At 39.1% G+C, this 10,541-nt stretch overlaps 1 long non-coding RNA gene across 1 annotated transcript; it reads right to left on the bottom strand.

Annotated features, from left to right (window-relative positions):
• Nucleotides 1-2,146: 2,146 nt before the first annotated feature.
• LOC141423932 (uncharacterized) lies at nucleotides 2,147-9,780 on the bottom strand. The gene is made up of 5 exons (XR_012448698.1): nucleotides 9,681-9,780; nucleotides 7,569-7,678; nucleotides 6,394-6,516; nucleotides 5,742-5,815; nucleotides 2,147-2,545 (listed from the first exon to the last, which is right to left on the bottom strand). It is a non-coding gene; the product is annotated as an uncharacterized lncRNA (long non-coding RNA).
• Nucleotides 9,781-10,541: the final 761 nt, after the last annotated feature.

The raw sequence follows: 10,541 nt of genomic DNA, 5'->3' as shown, positions 1-10,541 counted from the left end.
ACACTGAGTTCAAGGATTCTTACTAGGCATCTAGCCTGTTGCTCCTGTATCTTCTGAACTTAACATGTGATATTACCAAATAAAAAGTATTCACAGATGGACGGGGTCACATAATTCCCTGCATAGATAATCTGTATGGTAAAGTCTCCCCCAGAAAATAGTTATTAGAAAGCACTAGTAACACTGGGAGGACCCAAAATTTGATTATTACAGCCTTAGAACAGTCAAATGGAGGAACTTTAATACTTAGCTTTGGTGGGAGAGAATGAGGGAGGTTCAGAATTGTTTACATCTCTCCCCACTCAGGAACTCTGTTGATAAGGGTCAATGATAATTCTGTGTTTCGTATAACTACTACTATGTGAAACACATTACATACTATAGATCTAACCTAATAGGACACATTCTCAGCAGCAAAGTTGCAAAATTTGTTGGAAATGGAGCCACTGTGAAACAGTGGCATAAATTATTCAGAGAGAAAGGATCATTCAGTAATGTTTACCACTCCACATACTGCCCATGACATTCATTCTATTCCAGAATCAATATCATTTCATGCCTACATAAAGTCACTAGATGACAAAAAGACATTGCCTAATTGTGACAGAAGTTAAAGTTCTAGGCATATTAAAGGGTTTTGAAGGGCTGTAAAGACAGAAGAAGACAAAGTTTTGTCCTTAGAAAGGAATAACAAATAATTCCAACTCTAGCAGTGTACAATAGGAAATGATTAGCCAGGTAGCAATGAAGATGACAATCTTGTAAAACTGGAAGTTACCACAAGGCACAGACTGTCTTTTTGATCAAATTTATCTTCAGTTTGGCAAAGTGACCATGGTTATTGGTTATTGGAAATATGAGCAAAGAAAAAGAAAATGGGATAGCAATTAGATACAGAGCATCTTAGCTGATTTCTAAAAACCAGACCCTGGGATTCTATGGAACATAGCCTGTGCAACTGAGGGCAAAGTATACACATTTTTATTATGCAAAAGACTGAAAGTTATTTGACCATGATTTTTGACACAAGAAAAGTGAAGCCAATGTGTCATACTTGAATGTATACTTTAAGACATGTGAAAATATGTTTTATTATGTTGCTTTTAAATATAATGCTAAACATTTCTGGTTAAGCATCATAAATATGATACATCAAAGGTAAAATATAATTTGTTGTACTGCTCCCCCTTTTTTTGTGGTACTGAGGGTATTGAGCTCAGAGAGCTTGCTAGACAGCTGCTCTACCACTTGAACCATGCCACTAGCTCTATATTGCCCTACTTTGAAAGAAAAGCCCTTACTTAAGAAGCAAGAAGATACTGAAATGATAATGTTTAGAATTATAAATTTAGCTATTAAACAACTTTTACTTTTCACCTGTTCTGTGGTAGGAATTGCATTAGACCTATGCTGTCCAGTGAGGCAAGCACTAGCTACATATGGCTATTGAGCACTTGAAAGGTGGCTGGTCCAAAGTGAGCCCCAGTACACACACAACAAAGAATTTAAATATTCTGATAATTTTTATATTCATCTCATATTCTACTGATATATTTTGGCTATATTGGTTAAATAAAATATATTATTAAAATTAAGTTTGCCTGTTTCTTTTTTGTAGGTCTGGCGTTTGAACTCAGAGTTTCCCACTTGCAAAGCAGGCACTCTACCACTTGAACCACACCTCCAGTCCATTTTGCTCTGTTTATTTTGGAGGTGGGGGTCTCGAGAACTATTTGCCTAGGCCTAGCCTCAAACCATGATCCTCCTGATCTCAGCCTCCCAAGTAGCTAGGTTATAGGCATGAGCCACTAGCACTTGGCTTTTTTTAGTTTTTAATGTGGCTACAGAAAAATGTAAAATAACATCTGTAGTTTCTATTTGTGGCTTCCGTGTGTGCTAGACAACAGGAATACATAATTGAAGATAAATATTCTGCCCTCCCAGAGAACATAATCTAAGAAATGGAAAAGAAAGAAGGAGAGAAAAATAAATGTAGCAAGAGGCTAGGCTTCATACTATAGCACAAAAGCAAAAAGTAAAAATGTAACTGGAGCTCTAGACCAGAGACCCAACTCCTGAGGTTCACATGTCAGGTTGGCCACTTGCCCCACTATGCCAAATAAAGAGACAAATAGTGTAGGGCGGAGAAAGGAGATTTATTATGCAGCAAGGACACAGCACACACAGAGGCACAGTAAACATTTCAGTTCATTTTTGGGGTACAACATGAGCTTTAGGCTTAAATAAAGGAAGAATTGGGTTCGGGAAAGAGCGGTATGCAAAATTAAACAGTTCTGATCAAAGTATGGCCTGGTTGATCATTATCTCTGTTCTGATTCTGGGGTTCTGGAGAAGCTCATACCCCTCTCATCACTTGAAGGGAGCAATCTGGTTTCCATGAGATAGCACTCCTGCTCCGGAGTACAGTCTCATCATTGTCCTCATCAGAGGCGGTCTGTCCTGTGAGGCTCTCCTGTTCCTTTCTTTAGGGATAGTTTTGGTCCCTCATCATAAAGATGTTATCAATCAGTGTCCTTCCTGGAACCTAAGGTGATTACAGAGGAGAGAGACTTAGAGTGAAGGAGACAGATGTAAAATGGAAGCAGGAATGTCAAGCTTTTCTCCTGTTTTCATTTAGCCTTTGAATGTTTGCAGGCTCAAGTAAGGAGTCAGTGCTGTTCAGCAAAAGCAGTTTCTAAGTATCTATTATATGAAAAGGCCCAAATCTTTTCTGTAGGAAGGCTAAATTTTATAGTCTCTTATCTCACTGGATAATGGGGAGGGGAGGAAGGAACTTTCAAATTTGCCAATTAAAAGTACCTTTATTGGGCTGGCAGAGTGGCTTAGATGGTAGAACACCTGCCTAGCAAGTGTGAGGCCCTGAGTTCAAACCCCAGTACTGCCAAAAAATAAATAAGTAAACAAACCTTCATTAAAAAAAAAAGTATCTCTGTTGCTTCTGGTTTAAACAGCCTTATTTACCTAAATATTTAGTTGGTTCAAAGTTTAATTTCCTTTCAGGGCTATTTAACCTCAAGCCTTTATGGCAGGATGGCATCAGTTTTATGGAGCTTAATGGTTGATGCCATATCAGCAGATGGGGCTCATCCCTACATGTGGGCTTTCATACTGACTCCTGCTGACCAGGACCCTACTCTGATGCTACAGAATACTTAGGCTCACCACAGCTTTCATTTGATGCCCTTCTCAGTAGTCTGCCCTACAATATTCCTCAGTTATAGACTCCCTCAGCTCCCTTTGCAGCAAAACCCCCCAACTCTGCCATCTAGAATTTCAGCTGTCTGTTCCTCTGCTTGACATAAGGGACTTCAGCATCAGAGGGACACTCTGAACCCTCTTGACACCTGACTGTACAATTGTTCTGGTCTATTGTAAGTTCCAAAGTAGACTGTGGGAGATGAGCTCCCCTCTCCAGATCCCTGAGAATTCTTAGTGGAAAGTGAACTGAAGGCCCCACTGATGGAGCTTGCCCACCCCAACAACCCAATATTGTTTCCAACACTGCTCCTCTCCAGTTTTACTACTTGCCCTTTCTCTTTCCCATGTTGCCCTTGAAAGTCTTACTACAATGAAAGGGTGTATGAAATGTGTTTGAAAATAGTAAAATTAGCAATTTCCATATAGCTCAAATGCTGTACAAAGAAGCATGCTCAAAGGACAAAGTTCAAAGGAAGAATATCCAATCCTGCTTAGTGATTGAGGAAGGTGTTCCAGAATAGGTGACATTCATTCATTTATCACATTCTTAAGTCTTTATCGAGTACTATTGTACCAAGTTCAAGAGGGGTGGGTTATATGGAGTAAACATAAAAAATGCAATTTGTGGTTTAATCTAGCATAGTCAGGGAAAACAGAACATTATATAGGAAAAATTATAAATGAACTGAGAGTCCTTCAGGTAGTAATGCTACTACTAAGAATATAATGCAAAGAAATGAGTCAGAAAATGACTGTGAAGTGGGGAAGCACATGAGGTGGTAAAGAAAGATTTCTCTAAAATAGTGACACCTAAGTTGTCTTGAAGGATGAGAAGCAGACAATCTATGAAGCTCTGAAGGCAGAGTGATACAAGGGGAGAGACCAGGATGGGCAAAGATGCTGAGATAGGAGTGGACTTGGCATAAAGAACAGTAAACAAGCCCATGTGTGAGCTGAGTTTTAAAGGACTAGCAGGAATTATCTGTATGAGGTCAGGAAGAGAAGGAGCGAAGGGGGAGTCATTTCAACTGCTCAATATAGGAACTGAAATTTAAATCAAAAATAGTAAATCAAAGTTGTAGTAAGTAACCGTAAGTCCTCCCTGTACTGGCTTTTTTAGAAAGAAGGATATTGAAAAAGAATGCAACACTTTCTCTGTATTATTGAGAGGGAAAGGAGTGAGTTCAAAGGAATGTCCTCCCACACTGTGGCTCTCAAAGCGATCCACTTCTTACTCTTCAATAATTACAATGAGGGTTTATCCAGCATCGAACTATTTTCCAGATTCTACTATTTTAATGTATATTTTACATACAATAGCCCTCCCATCAACTACTCTGGGTAAACTTCAACTTGCACATAAGGAAACTGAGGCACAAAGATGTTAGGTAACTTATTCCAAGTTATTCAATTACTAAGTAGCAAAATTGGAATTCAAACTCATATCTTCTGATGTAAAAACTGACGTTCCTTTCACTGTTCTATGTTCAAAACCACAATTGTGCTCAAGGATAGGGTAGCTGGGGTGGGATAATAGATACTGACTAAAGGAAGTCTTTCCCTAAGAGGCCTCAAAGGACAGCAGCTATTACGCTGGGGAATCTTACCATAGAAAAGCTTTAGCATGTGGCTTATGAACTCAGAAGTCTTCTTTAACCAGGTTGCTAAGAATAAATCCATCTCTAAGGGGCACACTGTATTAACCAACTTTGTGATACATTAAGTAGAATTCTGGTTTACTGCTTAGAGTACAAAAAGGACCACAACCCTCAAAGTCTACATGACTCACCCACTAGGTTAACCTACATAGGAAGCCAAGCCATTGGTAAACATGAAATTCAGAAAATACAAACAGCTCTTTTTGATTGAGATAACAAAATGCATGCATTTCTCAATAGGATGGTTTCCCAAGTGAGTGGAAATAGTAAAGGGCTTAAAGCTACCAATTGCTTTCACCAGTGTCACTTTTAGACTGGCTTTGTTAATGAGACCAGAGTACTAGAAGCCCATTCCTAAGCTCTCTTCTTCTGTGGACCATACGTAATTGCACATTAAAAGTATTTATGTGTATGATTTCCCTTTTTTATTAGTTCATGGTTGATCATCTCCACTTCCAGTCCTCAATTCTCTAAACAAGGTAGTATCATCTGTCATGTTAAAGTTTAATCTTAACTACCTGAGTAACTTTTGACTTCTTCAAAGTAACTTTTTTTGTCTCTGCTCTGGTACATGTTAGCTTAGTATTCAGCAAATGATTCAGTTCTCAAGTCCATAGGGGGAACCTCATAGTAGATTTCAAATACTAACAACACAAAGTGTCCTCACTCTCCCTCACTTATAACCTATGGAAGAAATATATTAGAACAGTGGTCAGATCATAAATAGTGTGAATCATATAGTGTAATTACAAGTGAATTCATTTTATATAATTTGCAGGACATAATTAGGCATGAATGGTGATGAACAAAACTGAGAAATAGAGGCATTAAGAACCTTAAAAGAGCAATAGTGGAACCAGATACCTTCTATGACTTCAGCCATCTTGTCCACAACTTCTACCTGGCCCACCAGGTGATCCTGGCACTCATTTCAAACCCTGTGATATAAACAAAGCCATTAGAATAGTCAATCAAGGTTTCTGTGCTGGCTGGCCACTGGCACGTGCACTCTTTCTTAACTGAGGTTTGACATGTTAGTTTTTCAAGAAGCCTAGGTACATTCCACATATCTGTGGCCCACTTTTGTCTAGCTTATCATATAAACCCCTCTCTCCTGCTGTGGAGTGTAGGGATCGTTCTGTGCTGCTGCTGCTGCTGCTATACCCAAACATACTGCTGTTCATAAGTCCCTAAAAATTGGAATTTTCTGCTGCTTTTTTGTTTTTCAACACTTTCCACCTTTTGAGGGCAATTCTTATGCATGGGTTCTTCCAAAACACCTTCTTTCAAAAGTCTTTTGAATATAGAAAAAAACCTTTTTACAATCAACCACCACTTGCTCTACTTCTACAATCTAAAGAAGAAGGAAACAAGAGTCACTAGCCCTGGAGGGAATACCACATTCTACAAAAAGGTAATTTCTTCCTGTCCTTTGGAGGAAGGGGGGGTGGAACTTCCCCTACATCAGCCTGGTCAAATCAAAGCTTGAGGATGTTAACAAGAAGGGGAGACTTACATCTCTCTCTCCCATTGGCTGATTGTTGCACTGCAGGATCCATACACAGGCTTGTCTCCTACTGCCCCGGGAGCACCATGACAAAAAGACCAATTCTTGGCAGAGCTCTTGGACATACATCCCCTAGGAGAAGGGAGAAGCACATGTAAACAGAGATTGGCATCTACAGAGCTGCAGATTATTGAGAGGAAAAAACAAAACAAAACAAAACTTGTTGGAATAGTTACACAAGCAGAGGAACAATGCACTGTAACTCATTCTTCCAGTGCCTGGGAAGAAAACCTCCTATACTAGCATAGCACATTAAGCAAATCTGAAAGAGAACCTCCATGGTTCCTGTGGCTCTATGTAAAAGACACTCACAGTGCACAAGGAGCAAAAGCTGAGTGCCTGTTAAGTATAGTCTTTGCTGTGGTTTTGCTTCACTGCCCCCATGGCTTTGTTTGGCTTATATTTTCAGGTTATTCATGGTCTTCACAAGATGGTTGCTATATATCTAAGCCTCTTTTCTTCACAAAACTGTTTCAAAGGCTGGAAGGTGAGGGGAAGGGCAACCTTTTAAATCCTTTTGGAAGAGCAAAGAAAACTTTTCCAGACTCTCCATGGATTTTCTCTTGTATCACATTGGGCAGAATTGCATCACATGCCCTTTCTAAATGAGTCATTATAATGGGAACATAAGTATGATTAACTTCAGCTTTCCCCCAAAATAGTCAAGGATTTGCTCAAAAGAAAGATGAGGCAAATGGATGAGGAGTGAGCAACAACCGTGTCTGTGATATGGAGGATTCCCCAGCTGAGAGCTGGTCTGCTTTAGTAGCCCATTTCTTGTATATGGGTATTGATATCTAGGGACTCCATGAAGGTTGAACAAAGTCTCTGCCAGGCTTGTGGTTTTATGACAATATGCCCTCCTTAAACCCTAGTTGTTGCTGGCTGATTTATCTTGGAGATTCTATTTCCTGGTGTATTGGTAAAAAGAGAAACCAACATGAACTAGTTTAATCATTATATGAATCAATTGACTTATATGATGAAAAATTCAGGAAGATGGTTTTGCTGCAATCATAATTGGATCCAATAGGTTAGTGATGTCTTTAGTACATGTGCTTTTTGCCATTATAACAAACACCTGACATAATCAATTTAAAAAGAAAAGGGTGGATTTGGCTCACAATTTCGGAGGTTACAGCTTTCTGTAGGTTGACCCTGTTGCTTTTAGGCTGCGGTGAAGAAGCACATGATGTTGGGAGCACATGGTGGAGTGACACTGTTCACCTTGTGGCTGAGGAAGGAAAGGGAAAAAGAAGGGATTAGGGTACCATGATCTCCCTCAGTGACCTGAGAGCCTTGCACTAGACCCCCACCTCTTACAGGTCACACCACCTCACTGGGGATCAAGCCTTTAGCACATGGATTTTTGGTGGATACTTAAGATCGAACTACAGCAATGAGCTATCTTGTACTGCATCCTTCAAGAATGATCTCATTTCTCAGGAAAATTTCTTCCTTGCTCAAAACTCTTAACCTATAAGGTTAGCAGTTGGAAACAAGACAAAATCCTTATTCCCATAAAACTTACTTTCTAGTGGGGTAGAAGGAAAAATATATAAGCAAACATACAAATAATTTCATAAACAAGTGGAAATATTTGCAGATAATAAGAATACTATTAAGGGAATAGAGCGGAATAATATAGTAGAATCATTTGGCTAGGAAGGAGGATGGTGATTCATAAAAGTGGTTAAGAAAACATCTATTTCTTGTGACAGTTGAGCTGAGATATGACTAATGAGAAGGTGCCAGCTAGATGTCGTAAGAAGAGGAAGAGCAAGTACAAAGTCTACTTGGAGAAAGAACAAAAGCAAAGGTGACTTTGCTATTTTGGCTATATTGGCTATTTTGCCAATAGCCAGACTTTGTAATGGAGGATGGAGAGGATAAGAGTTTAGTTTGGACAAAGAGAATAGCATTATGTCTGGTTCAGGTGCCATAACTTAGCCAAAAGACAAAAAATCAACTAAAAGTAGCAATAAAGCCTAAGAGTGTTGTTCAATGGTAGAGTGTTTGCCTAGCATGCTCGAGGCCCTGGGTTGGTTTTCTAGCATTGAAAAACAAAACAAAAAACAAACATACAAAAAAACACTAGACCATGAGAACAGGGGAAAATGTGGAAGTTATAACAAAGAAATCCTCCTATATGTTGGATTTTGCCTCAGTTCCAGTCTAGGCAAAGGGAGTGAGTTCAATGGAGTGCCCATCCCCATTCCTCACTGGGATCCTTACAAGTAACCTGCTAGGCATTTATAAACATTCCAAAAATAGCTATCATTTATTGCATATCTACTATTTTCTAGATATCATAGCAGGTGTTTTAGGTACATTAGCCTGCCCACCGACCTCCAAGTAGATACCATTCTCAATTTACAGCTAAAGAACTGAGAACTGAGGACTAATTTCCCCACAGTAAATGGCAAAGCTGGGATTCAAACACAGATCTTCTGGACCAAAACTCAAGCTCTTTATTCTGTGCACCATAAGAAGCACAGTTGTGTCCAGAGATGGAGTGGAGTGGTAAACATTGAGAAAGGAAGATGGCTCACTGGGCAATACTCATTTTTTGAGAAAGTGACCATGTGCAAGGATTTGGTGCTTGGCCTTGTGGGCTCAGAAGCCAGCCATTAGTAATAGGCTCTGAAGTCAACTCACATCAATCAAGCTTCTGATGCTTACTGTGATATAGTCAGAACACCAGTTTCAAATATACCTGCCTGGAAAAGTCTAGACTAATAAAACATAATCAAGAGTATGGAATGTCAATTCACAAACACATTTTTAAAGATCACTTTTTAATGTTTTCCATATTTTAATTTTACAAATGGAGATGAAACCAGGGTTATACTTCAGAATATTCACAAATAAAGATACACCAAAAAAAACCAAACACTTTTTCACACATGCAGGTATGTCCTGTCCAGTATTGATAATGTGCTGCCTTTATGTGGAAAAAGTGAAAGACCTCAAACTTCCCTGTCTTCTAACCTAGCAAACCAAAGACTACTATGCAAAAGTTATTTAAAAATATTCCAGCATAACCTAACTCTCAAAATGAGAGTCCCAAATTAAAGATGTTAAGAATAAAGAATAGTTAAGGGACAATATGCCCAGAACACGTTGTTAGCAAGGTTGAAAACTAAAGAAAATGACAAGAAGAAAAAAAAATGAAAGTTTGGTTGTCATTTTGAATATTGGCTTGAAGCACCGAAAAAAGATTCTAAACCACTGACCTCTTGTGTTGAACATTGATAGCTAAAAAGTAGTAAAAATCTTGCCATAGTAAACATGAAGACTTTCATATTTCTTGATTAAGGTATTTCTTCACTGAGTTCTCCTAGTTGGAATAAAGAAAAAATTATTGCTATATGAACTTCTTGTTTTGTGGAATTTAGTTATATAAAGTAGAACTTTAGACTGGGGCATGGCAAAAGGGGCAGAGCATATCTAGCAAGTGGGAGGCCTTGAGTTCAATTCCTAGTACTGAAAAAAAAAACAAAAGAATTTCGTGTCTAGTTTGTATCATCCCTGGTGGCGATAAAGGTACTACAGAATACAAAGTTGTCCGATTATTTTAACTCTTACAAACATTAAGTTACTTGCACTTTAGCCAGAAATAACTGCAGTGCACATTTGTGATATATGTTCTGTTTGACTAGCATGTGGATCTCTTTTCTATATTTAGGGAATTCCCCATGATTATTTATCCATGTCTTCCTCCCACAAGCAGAAGATGCGAGCACCAGATAATCTCTCTCTGATCACCCTCCAGGCTGAGAGAAAGCACGTGATCTGGCTTTAGCCTGTCAGATGCATCTACCTGGGGCTTGAGTCTCAAGCTAGTATTGTAAAGAAGCAAGGCAAGTGGAAAACTTTTTCTGACAGTGGCTGCCATGGCAGTGCCCTTGGGGCAGAGGTCGAGAGTGATCAGTGACTCAAGCCATAGCCCTAACATGCTGCAGAAGCCTCAGGTCCCTCCTAACTGGCATGATGGTGGCTGCTCTGCCAGCCTTTCCACCTTCTCTCCAATCTTGGTTCTTCAGCTTTCCCTGAAATTCTCTGAGATTCTCAATATCATTTCAATAAATCTCTTT

The sequence above is a fragment of the Castor canadensis genome, chromosome 6, assembly GCF_047511655.1.
Source record: "Castor canadensis chromosome 6, mCasCan1.hap1v2, whole genome shotgun sequence".
Lineage (NCBI taxonomy): Eukaryota > Metazoa > Chordata > Mammalia > Rodentia > Castoridae > Castor > Castor canadensis.
The sequence above is the reverse complement of the archived record's forward strand: the minus strand, read 5'-3'. Positions and strand labels throughout refer to the sequence as shown.